Source organism: Bombyx mandarina, chromosome 28, assembly GCF_030267445.1.
Source record: "Bombyx mandarina strain Sakado chromosome 28, ASM3026744v2".
Lineage (NCBI taxonomy): Eukaryota > Metazoa > Arthropoda > Insecta > Lepidoptera > Bombycidae > Bombyx > Bombyx mandarina.
This window is the reverse complement of record NC_143233.1, coordinates 4,660,100-4,681,086: the sequence shown is the minus strand read 5'-3', so window position 1 is coordinate 4,681,086 and position 20,987 is coordinate 4,660,100. Positions and strand designations below refer to the sequence as shown.

Genomic DNA, 20,987 nt, shown 5'->3' with positions numbered 1-20,987 from the left:
ACAAATTTATTTGAGCGTTTCTTTTTTACATAGCAAATTGGAAGCTGTTGTATTTGCCTGAATGTACATTAATGAATAATTTATGATACATATTAATAAATAAACTAAAAAATGGAAAAAAAAAATGATAGTTTAAAAAAAATAAAAATAAAAAACACGATATTATAGAAAATCGAACTAAAAAATAGAAAATAAATTTATTGTAAAAAAAGCGTGGGGTGCTTTTTAAGATATTATCAAAATAATAAGACTTCTACTCATATCTGTCAATCTCACGTTTCTTTTTACATTAAATTTATTTTCTATTTATAGTTGGATTTTCTATAATAGACTTTTTTAAATCTATTATCTGTTTTCTCTTTGTTTTGTTCATTTTTACTTTGATGTACTTTTGAAGTAGCCTTTAGTGATGTTGTGAGAAAATGCAGACTGTTTTTATTCAATTTTGTAGTTGTTTTTCAATTTGCTGTCCTTTTAAGTTCTTGCTTCAAATAACTTGTCGCAAATATTATTTATAAGTCGATCGGATTGTGTTTCTACTACATAAATAAATGAACACGAGACACGAAAATCTCGTCGAAGAATAAAAAAAATACAAAGCTATTTCTAACTAATGCTGATGTTTGCGAATAGCTTTTTCATGTATTAATATCTGTAATTAGAACCGCGTGTGTCATTCAATAATTAGACAGAAGCGAGTCTGGAATTACTAATGTGTAGTGTCATTAGTGGCCGGACGTGCTTTGTGTGCGCAGGAAACGCTTAGGTATTTTAATTATCTTTTATATGTAAATTGCTTATTCTTATTTATGTGTAAAGAAGCAAAATTTAATTTATTTTTTAATTTTTAATAATTATTATTATATTATAATGCTTTGTGTATTAATTGTATGTATATTTACGGATATATTTATGTATGTATGGATGTGTATATGTATGTGTACATATATGTATATTATTATGTATTTCACTGGAATGGTACACCGCGCGTAGTTCGTTTCCAAATGATTCTTGTCCACCTGATGGTTGTCTGGAAGAGATCGCTCTTAGCGATAAGATCGCCAATTTTACTTTTTTGTGTTTAATGTATCGCACTGTTTATTTGTTTTTTGGTGTACAATAAAGAATACTCTCTCTTTCTCTCTCTTATCAAATTAGAGGAATACGAAAATAAAGTTGTATTGTTTGCCAAATGGTGTTTGATCGCATACAGTTTGGTTTAATTTCCGTATTTCTAGTGCGAAATCAACACGTGCTTCGTTTTTTTTTTTTTTATTGCTTAGATGGGTGGACGAGCTCACAGCCCACCTGGTGTTAAGTGGTTACTGGAGCCCATAGACATCTACAACGTAAATGCGCCGCCCACCCTGAGATATGAGTTCTAATGTCTCAGTATAGTTGTAACGGCTGCCCCACCCTTCGAACCGAAACGCATTACTGCTTCACGGCGGAAATAGGCGGGGTGGTGGTACCTACCCGTGCGGACTCCCAAAAGGTCCTACCACCAGTGATTACGCAAATTATAATTTTGCGGGTTTGATTTTTATTACACGACTAGAGACCCGCCCTCGCTTCGCTTCGGAAACATTAAAACACACATGAAACAAAAAAAAAAAAATTAAAAAAGTAGCCTATGTTCATCAGGGACAATGTCGGCTTCTAATGGAAAAAGAATTTTTCAAATCGGTCCAGTAGTTTTGATTTGATTTGATTTGAACATTAATATTTGTTGAGTACGTATTTCAATAGAAAAATTGGTACCCGCCTGCGGGATTCGAACACCGGTGCATCGCTACATACGAATGCACCGGACGTCTTATCCTATAGGCCACGACGACTTCGGATAGAAAGGACTTCCTTATCGCACGTTTTGTTTCAGGGATTAGTTCGAAAAAAGTGTACAAATGACACAATAAAAATATGTATATTTTTGCAGTGCACTTTGCAACTTGCACTTTCGATGCACTTCCCGATCACATAGGAAACTGAATTGGTTTCTATTGAAAATATAAATTTTATATAGTTAGTACTAAGTAATAAAATAGTGTTATTTTTTTCATTCATATTTTAAGCTAGTGCATAGCTTTTGTCGCGGGCTTTGAGGATGGCGACCGAATCAAGAAATTTCGTAACGAAAATAAAACCGAACACCCCCACTCCGCCTAGCATGTAGCTCGCGTTCAACACATTCACACGTTGCGCTTGTGTAGTGTTTGTGAATAAGCGCGCGGCGTGACGACGCACTGCATGCGCATCATGAAAAGTCAGCCCATCTCTCTCTCGCGCGGTCTAGCTTATGAGTGTGAAGGGGACAGTTAATGTTTTGCTTTTATTCATGTTTATAAATATAGCTTGGTCTTATTTTATCATTGTTTTAATATTAAATTATTATTGTCTAATTATAATTGCATAAGTTGATAAAAATGCTATGCAATAGCTATACCGCGGCAGTCTCCGAGTGCCACACGTGTTTTTTATTTTTTTTATTGCTTAGATGTGTGGACGAGCACACAGCTCACCTCGTATTAAGTGATTACTGGAGCCCATAGGCGTAAATGCGCCGCCCACCCTGAGATATGAGTTCTAATGTCTCAGTATAGTTGTAACGGCTGCCCCACCCTTTAAATCGAAAAGCATTACTGATTCACGACCGAAATAGGCAGGGTGGTGGTGCCTACCCGTGCGGACTCACAAGAGGTCCTACCACCAGTAGTCCTTTTCTTATTGCCCTTATAGGCAGACGAGCATACGGTCCACTTGATGGTGAGTGGATACCGTCGCTCATGGGTGCCAGGGGTGAAGCCAAGCCGCTGCTCACCGTACTGAAGATATTTGAAATTCGTCTTTCTAAGACAATGACAAAAATGTAATCAAATGAAAAATGTAGGCAGCGGCTTGGCTCTGCCCCTGGCATTGGTGAAGTCCATGGGCGACGGTAACCACTCACCATCAGGTGGGCCGTATGCTCGTCGGCCTACAAGGGCAATTTAAAAAAAAATTAAAACAAAGACGTAATAGGAATAGGAATGCCTAAAATTTAATCGTATTCTAATTTGCGTCAAATTATAGTCCTTTATGCCGAAAAGTCGTTGTAATGAGATGTTTTCATCAGTCGAACACAAAAGCGAGTTGAGAATTAAAAGACGGCTCTGCTGCAGCGGAGTTCTACTTGACGCGTCTCGAGTGGGTCGCAAATGGCGCATTCCCGTTTTGCATTTAAGGCTGTCCGCACACGTTTCTGTCTAGCGCTTTGTTTAACAAACTTTAAGACTGAAAAACTTCAGATTATCAACTTGACTTGTATCTATTTATATATGTTATGAAATCTTTGAAAATAGGGTATTCTCATGAATCTATAAAAAAACAAATGTGACACTCGGGGACTGCCGCGGTAAATTTTATATTAAAACAATAATAACATAAGACCACGCTATATTTACAAAAATTAACAAAAGCAAAACATTAACTGTCCTCTTCACACTTATAACCTAGACCGCGCGAGAGAGAGAGATAGGCAGACTTTTCATGATGCGCTTGCAGTGCGACGTCATGCCGTGCGCTTATTCACAAACACTATACAAGCGCAACGTGTGAATGTGTTGAATGCGAGCTACATGGTAGGCGGAGTGGGGGGGTGTTGGATTTTATTTTCGTTACGGAATTTCTTGATTCGGTCGCCGCACTCAAAGCCCGGGATAAAAGCTATGCGAAAGCGAGTTTGTTTGACTGTTACGATTTCAGATCTTAACTAATCAAGCTATCATCATGAAATCACACATACACTATGTCAGGGCCACAAAAAAATACATAAAAAGTACTATACTCTAGGCACATGTTTATTATATGTATTAGCGCCAGTGATGTCGCGGGTGAAAAGTTGTAGTTTATATTTTTAAGATCTCTGAAATGTAGGCAGCCTTATTTATATCTGTTTCAATACGAACAGTGTTCGCGCAGTTTTCCCAGATTTTCATATTGAAATGATAACTTCGGGTTACGTTTTAAAACGAGTCATAAACATCACTTTTGTCGAACAGCAAAAAGGAATAAGATTTTTGAAAATGTTTCTCCTTTTTGTTATATTTTCACTAGCTTCGCATCAAATTCAGAAGGTTTTTTTATTCAAGTAAGCTTTTACGGGTGCCTTCTAATAATCAGGGTTCCGACATCAAATATCATTGTAATTTTATGGCTGAAGAGAATCGACGGGGGAAATAAATACCTGCTTTCTTAAGCACAAGACATTGCAATGTATTTTACAGCAAAGAGCGTACAATACGTTGATGGTAGGGTGTCTTGTAATACTGTCCAGTAAAACTTTTAATGCTTATATTGGTGAACAAGCTTACGGCCCACCTAGGGTTAAGTGGTTCCCGGAGCCCATCGGCTTCAATGATGCAGAAGGTCTAAAGTCTCAATTTTATAACGGCTGTGAGACCTTTCAGGAACGTATTATTGCTTGGCGGCAGCAATAGGTGAGGTAGTGGTATCTAACCGTGTGGGTTCGCAAGATGCCCTACCATCATGGGGTCGTCATGCATCCTTTAGGGACGGATAGCAGGAATGGGCCTCTTAGCGAATCCTTTTACCCGGGCATAAGCTCTGCTCACAGTAGTAACACAAATGTGTTTATTTACATGATATTCTTATTTCTTCGCTCGTAAATATCAATTAAGTGCGTATTTCCTTAGAGAAAATTATACCTGATTTAAAAGTATGTATGAGGTATGTATATAATAATATGAATATCGGCATTATCACGTGGCTTGATATGAGTACGCCGGTCATTTTATCCTTTAGAACACGACGACCTAATAGGTACCACAATATAATTATTTTCTGTTGAATCAGTCCCCATTCAATGCAACCGAGAATTCACTTCATCTAACAAGGCGGCTGGACATTATGACAACGTCAGTCATTGTCATTGATAATGTCCATGAAAACGTCGTCTATGCATCGACGGGAAAAAAACACCGTGAAACATTAAATGATGTGTGAGTTGATGATGAATCAAGTTTGAATTAATTAAATTAGTCTTGACAAGCGTAGGCAAAAGGGCAATTTTAAAGCTATCTATATATTAATACGTGAAGCAAAAACTATGTATCGCTTTTTAGGAAAATTACGCGCACGGAGGAGTATGAAATTTTCCACACTTATAGAGAATATAGAGAAGAAGTACACAATGCGAATATTTTTTTAAAAATAATGCATAAAAGATACATACATACGTTAAATCAATAAAGAAAACATTACACACACTACATACCGTGTATTTGACGCACACACGCATGCATACTATTTATTGTCAAACTTTTGTTCTTGACGTCTGTTGTCAAATTGAGAATAGATTAAATATTGTTTGTCTTTATTCATATTTTTTTTATAGTCTAGCTTTGTCGAAATTTGTGATTATAGAAGTATAAAATACAACCATAACCGTGTACAAACTTACAATTCCAATTAATTATAGTCGAATTTCGACTACTGTGGGACCACTAGTATTAGTTATTTTAAACTCGTCTGAATTTCTCGTCTGGAATGTGTAGAGATCAAAGTTAAACATTACCACTTTAATCATGTCTAGTCTATTGAGACCGCCTAACTTTCCTTGTTTTGGAAAAGCGCTTTAGCCTAAGCTAGGCTGTTTCAGTCAGATATTCTTGGTAATTATAAAGCACTAACGCTGGCCTTTATCTTAAAGATCGAGCATAATTGTTGGTCTTATCACGAAAAGCGAATTCCAGTCAACTCGCGAACAGACTCGGAGATTAGTGTTTGTGAGGCCTACTTAAAATCTTTCTCCCGGACTAAAGTTGGGAAGTCAAAAGCAGTCTTTTTCTACAACGAGATCGGCTTATAATTGCTCTTGAATAATGCATAGGTTTGTGTACAAAGAGGCCTTCTCTGGAAAACGATTAGTTTGCCAGTAAAGCTCTTTAGTTTATCTTTTTGTTTTGCTCGCAGTTTTGGTATATTATTGGTTCTTTGTTTGTTTATGTATTTATTTTATGGCGTAGGTGATCGGCGTTTTATATTAAGGCATCGCTTTGAAATATATTTTGATATTTGAAGGCAAAATTTGCATTCGCTCAGGGTTGTTAACTTAAAACTGATAAACGCGTATCCTTTTGAACAGTATTAATGTATAGGATTCTATTATTTTTTAATTCAAAGTTATTATTGAAATTATATAATAAGTAAAATTAAAACTACTTTTAATATATAGTTTCGTGTTCTTTTTTTTTTTTATTACGTTATTTCTGTTCTTAAGCCGTTGAAATATTCCCGTAATCTGAACAGTAGTGCCAAGCATAGATAAGATTTAATAAAATCCAAATACTCGCTAAAGAAAACAAACTAATACCAGGTATGGTGCGCGAAGCCAATGAAATAAATAAATACAATTTAATAAAGAAGACGGTTGGCGCTTTTCTAACACCTGCGATCGTCTTACCGTGAAGAGGAATAGCTAAGTCAAACAAACTATCAAAAGTCAAGATACGAACGAACCAAGAGTCGTTCTGTGTGAAATTAAACGTGAATGTTATGTTATGAATTTTTAAAAAGAATATAAACGTAGATAGCACATTATTCAAATGATAAATTAGGTCTTAGTCGGCCGTGATTAACAAAAGCTGTAAGATATGCGAAAGGTCGGAAATAATATAATCTATATATTAATACGTGAAGCCAAAACTTTGTATCCCTTTTTACGAGAATTGCGTGGACGGAGGAGTATGAAATTTTCCACACTTATACAGAATATAGAGAAGAAGTGCACAATGCTAATATTTTTTTTTAAATAATGCATAAAACATACATTAAATCAATAAAGAAAACATTACACACACTACATACCATGTATTTGACGCACACACGCATGCATACTATTTATTGTCAAACTTTTGTTCTTGACGTCTGTGGTCAAATTAAGATTAAATATTGTTTGTCTTTATTAATATTTTTTATAGTGTAGCCTTGGCGAAATTTGTGATTATAGAAGTATAAAATACAATCATAATAGTGTACAAACTTACAATTCCAATTAATTATAGTCGAATTTCGACTACTGCGGGACCACTAGTGACAATAAAAATGCGAGATTAAGTCGTTAAAAGCAGTTTTAATTGCCTCTCAGACTCGTGAAAATCGAAAATAAAACTAAGATTTATTTGTCTTGAAGTATATATACTCTAAAAGTTATGTTTTCTGTATTTGACTTTGTAATTTCTTATATAAATACCAATGTTTTGTTGGTGTTGTTAAGAAATACACTCTTACCTTTTTTAGGATGGAAGGTTCGAGGCTGATCCAAATATATTCCCGCAAGGTTACTAAAAACCGGTTGAGCTCTCAGAGTAAGCCTAATGGCCCAAGAGCAACTTCTCCGGGAGACATGAGCTGCAGGCTAAGCTTCTCGTCAAACTCTTCGGCAATTTCGACAAGTATAGCGTCGAATAACATCAAGGTTAAGGTTTCTTCTATTAAGGACTTTTCCTCTTGGAGTAGTAAAGGGCCGTGTTAATGGCGAAGAGAGGTTACTGCGTCAATGACAGCCGAGGAACATAATTTATACATAAGCCGAAGAGGAACGCAGAGAAGGAGCTTCGGCAATGAAAAGACGGGGTGAAGAACGAGGTCCCTAGATAAAATATTGAAACGAAAGCTCTGACAAAAGACGCATATACTGTGTCCGGTTGTTAAGTTTGTAGATCAAAACGTTGTCCCACACTTCCTTGTGGTGTCGAAAAAAATGATTGCCGTTTAAAGCGGTGTGGTCTTTTTGATTCCTATTACGATATGCTCTGTCAGGCACTTGTTGGATGCGCCGGTACTTGTAGCGAAAATGAAACAGGTTGTCTATGAGAATGCCCCATTTTTTACCAAAAATAGCTTAAAACGTATCTAAGTCGTCGTGGCCTAAAGGATAAGACGTCCGGTGCATTCGTATCGAGCGATGCACCGGTGTTCGAATCTCGCTGGCGGGTACCAATTTTTCTAATGAAATACGTACTCAACAAATGTTCACGATTGACTTCCACGGTGAAGGAATAACATCGTGCAGTAAAAATCAAACCCGCAAAAATTATAATTTGCGTAATTACTGGTGGTAGGACCTCTTGTGAGTCCGCACGGGTAGGTACCACCGCCCCGCCTATTTCTGCCGTGAAGCAGTAATGCGTTTCGGTTTGAAGGGTGGGGCAGCCGTTGTGACTATACTGAGACCTTAGAACTATATCTCAAGGTGTGTGGCGCATTTACGTTGTAGATGTATATGGGCTCCAGTAACCACTTAACACCAGGTGGGCTGTGAGCTCGTCCACACATCTAAGCAATAAAAAAAAAAAAAAAAAAAAGTATCTACTAAAGCATACCGCCTATTGTACAAATGTATCTGTTTTTGATTGTTTTTTTGAATGTAAATTGTGTTTTGGTGTGCAATAAAGTGTATTCTCTCTCTCTCTCTCTCTCTCTCTCTAAATCACTCGATATGAGAGAATTCAATGGGTCAGATTCTGATGGTATAACCCAAGTCCGTTTTGTTAGCGGTCAATTGAAATCGACGGCGAATCCGCGATTTGGTGGTATGACTGACAGAGAAAAACGATGTTGAAGAATTTGATATACAGTTACAAAGTACCGAACTAGAAAACACTTAGTATTCCCGAAATCGCGAAACTTATTTTACCCAAAAACAGAATATCTAATCAGCACTGGCCAGTTGGACGTGTTCCAACTCCAATGCTACTGACAGTTCAATTTCCTGATGCTTTCGACCAGATATAGGTGGCCGCTTATAATGTGGACTGCCGTTAGATTAAATTTTATTTTGTGGCCTGGTTCCGAGTTGTTCGGAGAAAATGTGCAAAGTTGATTTTTGCGAAAGTAAGGAAACGTACTCTGATATGTGATTAATAGTCTTAAGGTTTAATAGTTTAAGGTTTTACTGGTGGTAGGACCTCTTGTGAGTCCGCACGGGTAGGTTACCACCACCCCGCCTATTTCTGCCGTGAAGCAGTAATGCGTTTCGGTTTGAAGAGTGGGGCAGCCGTTGTAACTATACTTGAGGCCTTAGAACTTATATCTTAAGGTTGGTGGCTCATTTACGTTGTAGATAGATGTCTATTGTACCCATCTAAGCAATAAAAAAAAGGTGGGTGACGGATTCGCCTTCTGTTGTCTAGGAACTACATAGCATTAGATTGGGCGTCTTTTCTACTTATCCTGTGAAAAAAGAGGCATAAAAAGGATCAAGCTTAGTAAATATCGCATGAAATAAAATGATGCCCGGAAATTAACGCGTTATTTTTTTGTGATAGTCGAGTTCAGAGTTTTCCTATATTTGATACCGAGTCCTTAGATACTAAATTATATGTCGGTACCAATCTTGAGACGTTTGTATGACTGTTGCCTTCGAGACCGGAAAGCCGTTTTTGCGTCGGAGTTAAGTCACAGACGATTTGCGACCTTGCGACTCTATTCAACAATGCCGTTTTCACATAAACACAAATTAACAGTGCAAAAAGGTACAAGGCTCATTAAAATGACAACGGACAACTAAGTACGGCGTAAGCCCGAAAAATGTTCGCGCCTCAATCTTAATGTAGATAATGCGTGAGCTCCATTACGGATAAAACCTGTCATTTTTTCTTACAACTACCCTCATTTAGGGCCAAACGTTATATTTTATCTCGCTTTAGTCGCTTATTCATCGTGACAGCCATGTTGTGTTATTTGACGGACGCTTCAATTAGCTGGTTTTAATGTAATTTGCTAAAGACAAACTCATTTCTTGTTGTTCGCAAAATAAAGAGCTCACAGAAATAAAATAATACCTTGCAATAAGAGGTTCTTGTCGGAAGGCACAAAGCTACCCAAAGAGTTATGGAGAGAGATTTTTTTCTTCTCGTAGGCAGAAGAGCATGCGGCCTATCTCATGTATGAGTTTTTTTTAATTGCTATTCTGGGTGCACGAGTTTACGGTACACCTACTGTTAAATGGTCACCGTAGTCCATAGGCAACAACCACGTTAATGGTACTAACTACTTTGCGACATATGTTCTAAGTCGCAGTTTTTCAGCAGCTCTAAGTCGCACCGCAGCAGCGGGCTGCGAAACGCGTGTACGTGGTCGTACTGTTACATATGCCCCTCAATAACAACACAATATAAACAATAATGCAGACCAAGGCATTCTTGAATGCATCGTCTCTCTATAAAGACGATTTATTACTAAAGGCGGCAGAACAGATTTGGCTTGAGTAGCGGAAATATACATCGTTTGTACTGTTTCTTTTATAAAATAAACAAAGTGCCAGTTACAGTTTCCTTTTTTAAAAAGAGCTCCTGGATCAACCCCTAACAGTACCGCCAGGAGTCCCAAGTACTGCTGGTCTGACGCTGTTGAATGCGATCTGCGCATGCTTCATGAGCTGTAACGGCAAGGTATTGTGTAGCGCCGGGACGAGTGGCGGCGTTTATTGACGGAGGCCAAGGTCCACTTCGGGGCCACAGCGCCATAACACTAGTAGTAGTATAATAGGCACTTTAGTCTAGATTTTTTCCATCTTATCTGGCGATGTCTCTGAAATATATACTCATAGGTACGTTAGGCTCATTGAATGTAACCGGTACGAGTTACCAGGTAATGTTATCATTTGTTTTAATAAAATAGAAATCGGCTATCTGCTTTAATTTACCAGGAAAATGTGGTGAAAAACTTCAAATCGTTTGTTTTGGCTCGGCTAAACTAAAATGAGGGCTAAATTGGCCGAAGCGCTGAGTCAACACTAAGACATGAACTGTGAACTTTTGTAACGGTTTTTTAACAGGCATCAATTATGCAGATAATTAACGAAAAAGGTTGCCCGTTTATATTTTAACGGCTTTTTGATTAATTCGCGTACCTGTGCTTTTTGGTTGCTGGTTCTGAAGTTGCGTTAAAATCATAATTAAAAGGCAATTAGGGTATCCTTCGCTGTGAAATCATTCGAACCCTTAGCGCCCTTGGTTAATGAAGCTTGAATTCGGGTTAAGCGAATGTGTTTTTTTTGGTTTGAGGAAACTTGGGGGTTTTCGGTTTGAGGAAAATATTTCTGATCTGAAAGTGTGCACTATTCTATCCAGACTAGACTTTGCCCTGTAGACACAACCTACAGAGTTTCTCGTCGGATCTTCTAAGTAAGTCGCGATTTGGATGCGGTGATAGATTCAGTAAATCACTGTTTCTTGCTGCAGCAGATGTTAGCAAATAATTTCAGACTGAACACCATAAGCTCGTCTACTAGTCATGGTTAAGCCAGTCTCGAGGCTGCTGGCATATAAATGAATAAAAAGCTTGTAAATAATTAAACTTTCATTGTATTCGAGTTAGTTTTTTTTGTATTTCTTTCTGTATCGCAGTTACACAGAGTTAAAATAGTAGAAATGGCGAAAAAATATCCGATAAAAAATGACTAATGTATTGTATGAAACTCAAATGTATTTTAAGAGCACATCACGTGTAAAAGGCCGTTTCGTGACGCCATTAGATGTCTTGATCTCTATACAGCTTCGACAAGTCGTATTTGCACCTTACAGTTTTATTTTGACTTCTTAATGTACAACTGATGTTCTATAGAATCAATCACTCATACCATAACGCTCTAACACTTTATCTATATACGCATCTTGCTTTAAATGTACTCAAAGCTCCTTGTCACGTGAAAATTCGATACCCAAGCAAGTGCTGATTTTGCCCATATCCTTCATTTCAAATTCATTCGATAACTGAAACTTAACATCATGCAACCACACCTCATCATTAGTCGCTAGAATAATGTCATCTACATAAATAGTAACATCATTTTTTCATCCCCTTAACACAGTGGTAATTTTTATTTTTATTCTGAAAATTAGATAATTTATTTGTGCAGCGTACGCGCTAATGGACGGGATGGTCTGCAAAACAACCTTATCCATTTTTAAATATCCCAGATTAACCTTACGAAAATATATTTATTAAAAAATGTTCCATTTATTTTCGGCCTACCAAATTTAAGTCAACGAAATTGTTTCAACAAACGTTGAAATTTGTCGACAGAATGCACAATGCACGGAGCCTTCAATTAGTAAGGTACGTATTTTTTTAGCTCTGTTAACTGTAGCTGTCGTGAACCCGGGAACATAGTTAGCCCGACATCGAGCGCATAATGAGAGGATGCGGTTGAGAATTAAAGTTTAACTGTAGGGATGTTAACAAAATAACTTTGTGTAGATTTTTAACGGAAAAGAAAATCTAATTGATCTTAACAAGATTTAAACACAATTTGCAATTAGATGCTCATGATGAGGAATAGTCGAACGAATAGTCGAACGAATATCGACGATTCTCGTAGCACCTAGAACGCTCGAGAAGTACAACGCCATCTATTTTCAGATAGCTGAAACACAGTACTAGAAATGTGTGGAATATTCTCAATAACTCTAGGGATGTGGTATCGGCTATAAAAGCGTTGCAGAGATGGCACACAGTCAGTCAGTAATCGGAACTACTCGAAGCGAAACAGCAAACGGATCACCTGAAGCGAAGCGGAAGAAGTGAATTGAGAATTTTAAAGTGCTTGTGAAGTCTTTTAAGTGTTCTAAGTGCTAGTACAGTCTCAACTTGTAATTCGTTAGATTTTTTATTTATCCCGAATCCCAGCGCGTAACAATACCATCAGTAACATTGTCTATCGCATCACGATTGTAGTGTATACTATTTTATGTTACTAAGCTCATCTGCAGGGCATTCTTAACATCCTTTTGGCCACAACCTTGAAACCAATATTTTAGTCTGAGCATTGTTAGGAGTTTTTACGGGAATGCGAGTAGCGAAGTTGTGTGCATTGTATTATTTTGTTAATTTAGTGGTTTTTTTAGGTTTAAACATGTAACGATGGTTTATCAACTGTTTAGCATCTATGAAGGTGCACAAATGTGGAAAATGAAATAAAGCCGTTAGACGTAGCTTCTCGGGTTCTTCCAAATGAAATAAAGCCGTTAGAGACGTAGCTTCTCGGCTTCATCCAAAAAATCAACTGAAACAGTCTTAGTAACCATTTTATAGAGACTTTATTTCATCCCATTTCATCTCGTTTCATTTATTTTCATCGCAAATGCTTAAAGTCTCAAATTAATCGACTTCATCTAAACTCCCTTTTTATCATTTTTCGTACATATTATTACAGAATATAAGACTTGGTTTAAAAGTCACGTAAACAGGACAAAAATCTTTAAAAAAAATTAGCGTCGTTATATTATCATATATTGTCCTCACAAATTGTGAATGTCCATTTTTTTTATTGCTTAGATGGGTGGCCGACTTCACAGCCACCTTGTGTTAAGTAGTTACTGAAGCCCATAGACATCTACAACGGAAATTCACCACCCACCTTGAGATATAAGTTCTAAGATCTCAGTATAGTTACAACGGCTGCCCCGCCCTTCAAACCGAAACGCATTACTGCTTCACGGCAGAAATAGGCAGGGCGGTGGTACCTACCCGCGCGGACTCACAAGTCCTACCACCAGTGAACAAATAAATATTTCTTCTCTCTATCTCTCTCTCTCCGCTCTTTTTTCTCGCTCTAATTAAACTAGTACTACGAACTAATTCTTTAACACTTTAAGATGACTATTGCTGTACCGAACTGAAAAAAGAATAGAAGTAGATTTGTTCTAGCTCTTGCCCGTGTTGTTTTTAATGAGAAAACATTGTTAGTGAAACATATCCTGCATACTGAAAGAACTGAGGATTTCGAACGAAGCTGAAGTAATAGAAATTTAATGGAACATTATGAGCTTTATGCGCAATGCATTTTTAATTTAATTTTGTAGCATTAAAATGGGTATGTCTTCGGAAGACTTTTGGTTTTTATTTCCTCAAAATTTATCCACATTTAAATATATTTTTTGTTGTTGTTTCGAAAGCTTTCCGAAAGAGTTCTGCAAAGCTTCACAAAGCAAAGCTTCTTATTTGAAAAACCCATTCGAATATGACGAACATCAAATTACTAATTGAAATGATCGTTTTTCAAGTAACGTACTTACCAACGCATTTAATTGGGGCTGGTGTAAATTGGTCACACAACGTCAGTGACTGGGGCCATTAGTTCTAAATATTTATTGTGTTTATTATTGTCTTTTATAGGCAGATAGTAAGCAATCACCGTTGTCATGGACATCACGTTAGGGGCACAGTCAATCCGCTGCCTACTGCTGAGGACTGGTTTGAAGAAGAACATATCATAGCCCTCGAGAAACGCCGCGCAAGAGAGCTCATTCAAATTCAAATTAAAAATCATTTATTTCAACTTAGATGTCAGTATGACACACTTGTTGAATGTCAAAATACAAATAACAATGTTAACTCTACCACCGGTTCCAAAAAAAGCCACAGTCCTGAGAAGAACCGGCGAAACAAACTCAGCGGGCATCATTCCAGTGCAGGATGGTGTGTGGTAACAAATCTCTATAAACATACGCTAGTTAAACGAATCTATTCCAATGAGTATGTATTTTAATGTTGTTTTTAAAACCTAAACCTAGAACCGCTTGGTAATAACAAACTTATAAATATAAATAAATATTCTACTAACAATCACGCCACGTTAACTGGTCCCGTGATAAGTTCGTAAAGAACTTGTGTTACAGGTACCAGATAACGGAAATAAATTTAAGATTTTTATTATACACATACATATATTTAACGTACATCCACAACCGTGGAAAAGACATTTATATTTATCATACAAATATCTTCCCGTGGCGGGATTCGAACCCGCGACCCCCTTGTGTAGTGACCATGTCACTTACCACTACACCAGACGGCCGTTAACTTATACATCATTCATTCAAAAACCATGATCCATGAGTACTTCATCGTTTGTTTTTAGATTTAAATATCATATTATTTCAATGGGCGATTCAGTACGTGATCGCGAATATATTATGCAAAATTCCGTTCCGGGCCTAAAATATTCGTGTTGAGGTTGTGCGTGTGGTAAATATGACGCTATCATAATATTTAATAAGGAACCGATTCACGTTACTGGTGGCAGGACCTCTTGTGAGTCCGCACGTGTAGGTACCAACCGCCCTGCCTATTTCTGCCGTGAAGCAGCAATGCGTTTCGGTTTCAAGGGTGGGGCAGCCGTTGTAGCTATACTGAGACCTTAGAACTCGTATCTCAAGATGGGTGGCGGCATATACGTTATAGATGTCTATGGGATCCGGTAAGCGCTTAGCACCAGATTGACCGTGAGCACGTCCACCCAACCAAGCATTTAAAAAAAACTAACTTTACTTTGCCACTCTGCTAATCTTTACCTAGAATATCTGTCGCTCATACGCACATGAAAGTCTAAATGAAACTGTCTGAAAAACTAAAAATACTAACAAACAACTCTGTACTGATTATTTTTCATTGAAACCACAGGATAATTAATTTGTAGTTGCAAATGTACAACCGCGAAACGACTAGGTTCATGAAATTTCTTTTATTTTCTTACTCTGTGTCTTGCTGACGAGGGATTTAACATCTCCAGTATTATACATTTTCCAGAAAGCGGGGATATAATTGAACACACTTTTCCGGCTTATTTTCATGTTAACTTTTCGTCATTTTTTTTTTTTTGTCAGGAGGAAATCGTCGGACTTCCGCCCTCCACTGGGGATAGAGGGCGGAGCATGTCAGAGTCGAACTGACTGAAACCTCCTGTCGCTCAACAACCAACGTCCCAACCTCGCATGAGACAGAACTCATGAAGAGGCAAAGGGGGGAAAGTGAAGCGTTTAGTGCGGAGCACATCTCTCCCGTCACCCTCCCCCTCGGGACGCCGGACCGGCGTTCGTCGGCGCCACGACCACCAGCCCTCTCGGTCGGCAGGCTATCCGAAGCCCGCCTAGATGGCGCCGGTTAGAGTGAGCTATCCTACGGAATACCCCGCTGGACCAGAACCAGCGTGGGTCGAGGATAGCCGGCCTTCCATCACCCGGATGTTCTTGCGTAAAACGCGTGCAGAGCAGCTTGCACGTCGTCTTCTTAGGCCCCCCTCGCCGGTCCCCAGACCGACATGTGAGGGGGACCCGAAACACTTAGAGGGCCAGGGCTTGGGCGAGATCCGCCTCCCTGGCCCCCGCTCGACGGCGGCGGGATTGTGCGTCTCACACGCGCCCCGCCGCTTCCTTCTGCGAGATGGTGCACTCGCAGAAGTCGAGCATCGCCTTCCACGACTCGTCGTCGCCGAGCATCGATGCCACAACACTCGGCAACGACAAGTCGTTTCCTACTTTTGCGACGAGGACACGGCGCCACCCCTCCCATGCGGGGTAGGCGACGAGCGTATGCTCTGCCGTGTTCAAGTCACAATCACAATGGTGGCGCTCTGCCGTCGGCTCGGATCTGATCCGGTGCAGGAACTCACCGGAGCAACCATGCCCAGTGAGCACCTGCGTGAGCCGGAAAGTGAGGCGTCCTCTGTCACGATTCACCCAATCCACAAGGACCGGGCGAATCGCCTCGACGGTCCTACGACCAGCCGAAGGATCAGCCAGCCGTCTGGACCATGACTCCAGCACGGACCGCCGAGATTGGGCCCTCCGCGCTCTGACCACACTGTGGCTGGGACGCGCCACGCCCCGGGCGCGAAGGTCAGCCCGCCACTGATCGTCAGCGGCGAGCGCCTCCGCTTCCAGAATCCAAGGCGGCGTCCCAGCCAGTACACACGCCGCCTCAAAGGAGATGGTGCGATAACCACGGATGACCCTGACCGCGATGGTGCGTTGCGGCCGTTGCAGCAGCTTCGCCACCCCGCAGCCAGGGACTGGCCCCACACAGGCGCCCCGTATAGGGCCATTGATCGCACCACCCCTGTATAGAGACGGCGCGTCACCTGGTCAGGCCCCCCGACGTTGGGCAGAAGTCGGCTTAACGCACCGGCCACCCCCAACAAACGAGGGACCAGGTGCTGAAAGTGAGCACGGAAGGTCCAACGACTGTCCAGAATAAGGCCGAGGTACTTCAACTGCACCCCGACCCTAATCCGGACGCCTCCAACCACGATATGGGCATCGACAGGTGGCACTCTTCGGGGTCTGTGGAACCACATGGCCTCGGATTGACTGAGCGCCACGTCGAGGCCCAATCTCCTGATTTTGCCGACGACATGCGCCACCCCAGCGGTAGCAAGACGGGCAGACTCAGCAAAACTCCCCCCCCGGGCCACGACCAACGTGTCGTCTGCGCAACAGATTACGCTTAGGCCCGGGAGGAGGGCACCCCTCAGTACCCAGTCATACCCGATATTCCACAAAAGGGGGCCGAGCACCGACCCCTGTGGAACACCGCGCACGACCGGGAACCGGTGCACGATCCCACCGTGAACTTTTCGTCATAACCTACAGTTTTAAGTGAACATGAATAAGATACGAGATGAATTCGCAATCGCGAGATTATATCTAAAAAGAAAATGTAACATTCCCATTTAAACGATGCTCTTTTGTAATTAATGAGTACTGAAAACCTGCGCGTGAATATTAATTACAACGAGCATAAATAAATTCAAAAATCATTATGGCTGCGATCGGGAATCAAATATGGAGCTGAAGTCTGTGAAGCAGATTTACCACAGGTATGCTTCTTATCTATGTATATAAAAATGAATTTTATTTTTTATTGCTTAGATGTGTGGACGAGCTCACAGCCCACCTGGTGTTAAGTGGTTACTGGAGCCCATAGACATTTACAACGTAAATGCGCCACACACCTTGAGATATAAGTTCTAAGGTCTCAGCATAGCTACAACGGCCGCCCCACCCCTCAAACCGAAACGCATTACGCGGACTCAGAAGAGGTCCCACCACCAGTAATTACGCAAATTATAATTTTGCGGGTTTGATTTTTATTACACGAGTTCGTTAGTTTCGCTTAAACTCGAGAACGGCTGGACCGATTTGGCTAGTTTTGGTCTTGAATTACATGTAGAAGAAGTCCAGAAAAGGTCAAAAAGGTAGATAAATATCGAAATTCCTTTTGTTTGTTTTAAGTTTATTTTATACAAAAGTTTAGGTCTTTTACTTATCGATTGAGGCGCTACGAAGTCTGCCGGGTCAGCTATACATAATATATGTATAATAGGTGCTGTTCATTATTCACAGTATTAACTATGCTAACAGTTTTTTTTGTAATTGAGGGATTACTGGTGGCCCGGCGGCCATTCCACTTTCACTAGGGCAGATGGGCGAGGAAAGGCTCGGCCAAGAGGGGTGGGATTTGCTAACAGCTGGCCGAGCGCTTCCGAAGGAGACCTAACAGCTCAAGATCAGCTGCTTCGCGAATGAATCTACTACCAAATCTGAATAGCGAGAAGATTCGGCGAGGAAGTCAGCGGGTTGATGTTTAGGTTAGGTGGCACGTTTTTTTTATAGCTTAGATAGGTGGACGAGCTCACAGCCCACCTGGTGTTAAGTGGTTACTGGAGCCCATATACATCTACAACGTAAATGCGCCACCCACTTTGAGATATAGGTTCTAAGGTCTCAAGTATATTTACAACGGCTGCCCCACCCTTCAAACCGAAACGCATTACTGCTCCACGGCAGCGAAAAGTGTGATGCGTTGGTTTGACTAGGTATGCACTATTGATCTCACCGTCCACGGTATTCTCGCAGTAACCGAAGACATGACGACAAGGCACAGCATCGTGAGAGCGAAAATCATGGCTCCATCCATGGTCAAGACCCGGCTGGAGGAAGAGGAACAACTAAAGATGGAGGCTTATGGCTTTCAGCGTTAATTTGCTTATCGAATGGTTCATTACATGTGATCAGATGGCTTTAAGGACTAATTATATTTAATTCAATGCAGGATCATTTTATTTGTATTTCTTATTTCTTAGACGGACGAATCGTCTGCTTTGCAGTACGCAGCGACCGTATCTGAAAATAATATTTATACGTTTTAATTAAGTACCTTAGTATACACACACGAAAAATATAATTTCGTACCGATAATGAGTTGTTTGTCTAGAGTCTGGAATCTCTTGGAACGTTTTGGCAATTACTACTGTGAAATTTTGTTCTCTGTTTTCAAGTAAAAATGTAGAAAATATTTTCTTGGATCTGCCCTTTAATTGTACAATTATCTCATAGTTTTAAAACTCTTAAATAGATGGTAAAATAAAATTTATTTGTAGTTTTAATTAAGAGTGCATTAAACCTGAATTTTTCTTGTGGTTAAAGTAATTTTAAAGTATCCCTCGTTATGTTTTTTTGCTTAGATGGGTTAGCGTGCTCACAGCCGATATGGTGTTTAGTGATTACCGGAGCTCATAGATATCTATAACGTAAATGCGCCATTCACTTTGAGATTTGAGTTCTAAGGTCTCAGCACAGTTGCAACGAACCCACACTTCAAATCGAAACGCATTACTGCCTCACGGCAGAAATAGGCAGGTCTTTGACAGATGCCTTTTTACACATTAGCCAACAGCTTACGACATCAAGATAAGCTTGCATATATACAAGTTCCGACCAATAACATTCGAACCGTCGGTCTACCAAGTAATATCACCTGCTCGGTGGAGAAGATCTTCCCTTTTTTGTATATCTCCCCACATGCCAATATAATAATAACAAAAAAAACGCGAGATTAAACCCCAAAATTGGGTATAGCATTTGATTTTACGACACACCTTTTCACGAACACTCTATCTTTGGGATCCCTCAAAGAGTTCTTACAGTTCATACGGCATTCGTTAACGTAGGTCTGCCCGTCGCTGGCGCAAACAGGCGCGTAAACCCTTTCGCAGCTACCACAGCCCAATTCTCCAAGGATCGGTAGGTCGTCCGTTGTCTTCCATTGCGTGCTCAGATGCAGCAGTGCGAAGATATGTAGAGCTGAATGTGTCAATGAAATGCAAAGCGTCAAAGGGATCATAGGCAAATCGAAAAATACTAGGTTTTAATGATAAGATTTTTATCAGTTTTCCACGTGTCTTAAGATAAAAATTAAAAATGATTTTAAACGGGAGCTCCCTGTAGCCGAGACGAAGGAAACTGAAATTATTCGAAATACCGGAAAGAATAAAATTAAAATGTTTTAATCCGAGAATGAACCGTAAAAGTAATGTACTTAGATTTAAATATGTCTGTAGTTGATTCTTTTAATATTTTCATAAAAACACACGTAGTTTGATACTGGTGGTGGGACGTCTTGTGAGTCCGCACGGCTGGGTACCACTACCCTGCCTGCTTCTGCCGTGAAGCAGTAATGCATTTCGGTTTGAAGAGTGGAGCATGCCCTTGTAATGTAAAAATGGAAACCTTAAAACTTGTATCTCACGGTGGGTGGTGAAATTTATGTTTTTTTTTATTGCTTAGATGGGTGGACGAGCTCACAGCCCACCTGGTGTTAAGTGGTTACTGGAGCCCATTGACATCCACAACGTAAATGGTCCACCCACCTTGAGATACGAGTTCTAAGGTCTCAGTTTTTACAGTACAAGGGCTGCCCACCCTTCAAACCGAAACGCATTGCTGCTTCACGGCAGAAATAGGCAGGGTGGTGGTATCCACCCGCGCGGACACACAAGAAATCCTACCACCAGTAAAAGTAAGTAATTTATGTTGTAATGTCCATGACCTCATTCATTTGATCCTCGAGATAAAATATATTTGTATTGAGTAATTAAATATCAATTTAATTATATGCTACGAAGTGAAAAAAACGTTTATACGAACAATTTTCATAAAAATAAAATAAAAAAACAAAGCGCTTAATTCCAGCTCACCTTTTAAAATCATTTCGTTTTCTAAACGGGAAATAAGAGAATAACAAAAACGACTAATTGAGTTTCATGAGCAATTTCAATGACGTTTATTACAGTAATAATTCGTTCAATTTCAATTGCTTATTGCGTTTCGTGTGGCGACTCTCTTTGATTGGAGCAACGTAATTAA

The 20,987-nt window shown here is 39.8% G+C and overlaps 1 long non-coding RNA gene across 4 annotated transcripts; it reads left to right on the top strand.

Moving 5' to 3' along the window:
- Positions 1–702: 702 nt before the first annotated feature.
- Positions 703–19,215, top strand: LOC149499698 (uncharacterized). Of its 4 annotated transcripts, none has more exons than XR_016325532.1 (4): positions 719–766; positions 12,088–12,120; positions 14,179–14,481; positions 18,699–19,215. It is a non-coding gene; the product is annotated as an uncharacterized LOC149499698 (long non-coding RNA). The 4 variants fall into 4 exon arrangements; XR_016325535.1 differs by having other exon boundaries at positions 720–766; positions 12,424–14,481; XR_016325533.1 differs by lacking the exon at positions 12,088–12,120 and having other exon boundaries at positions 703–766.
- The last annotated feature ends 1,772 nt before the right edge of the window (positions 19,216–20,987 follow it).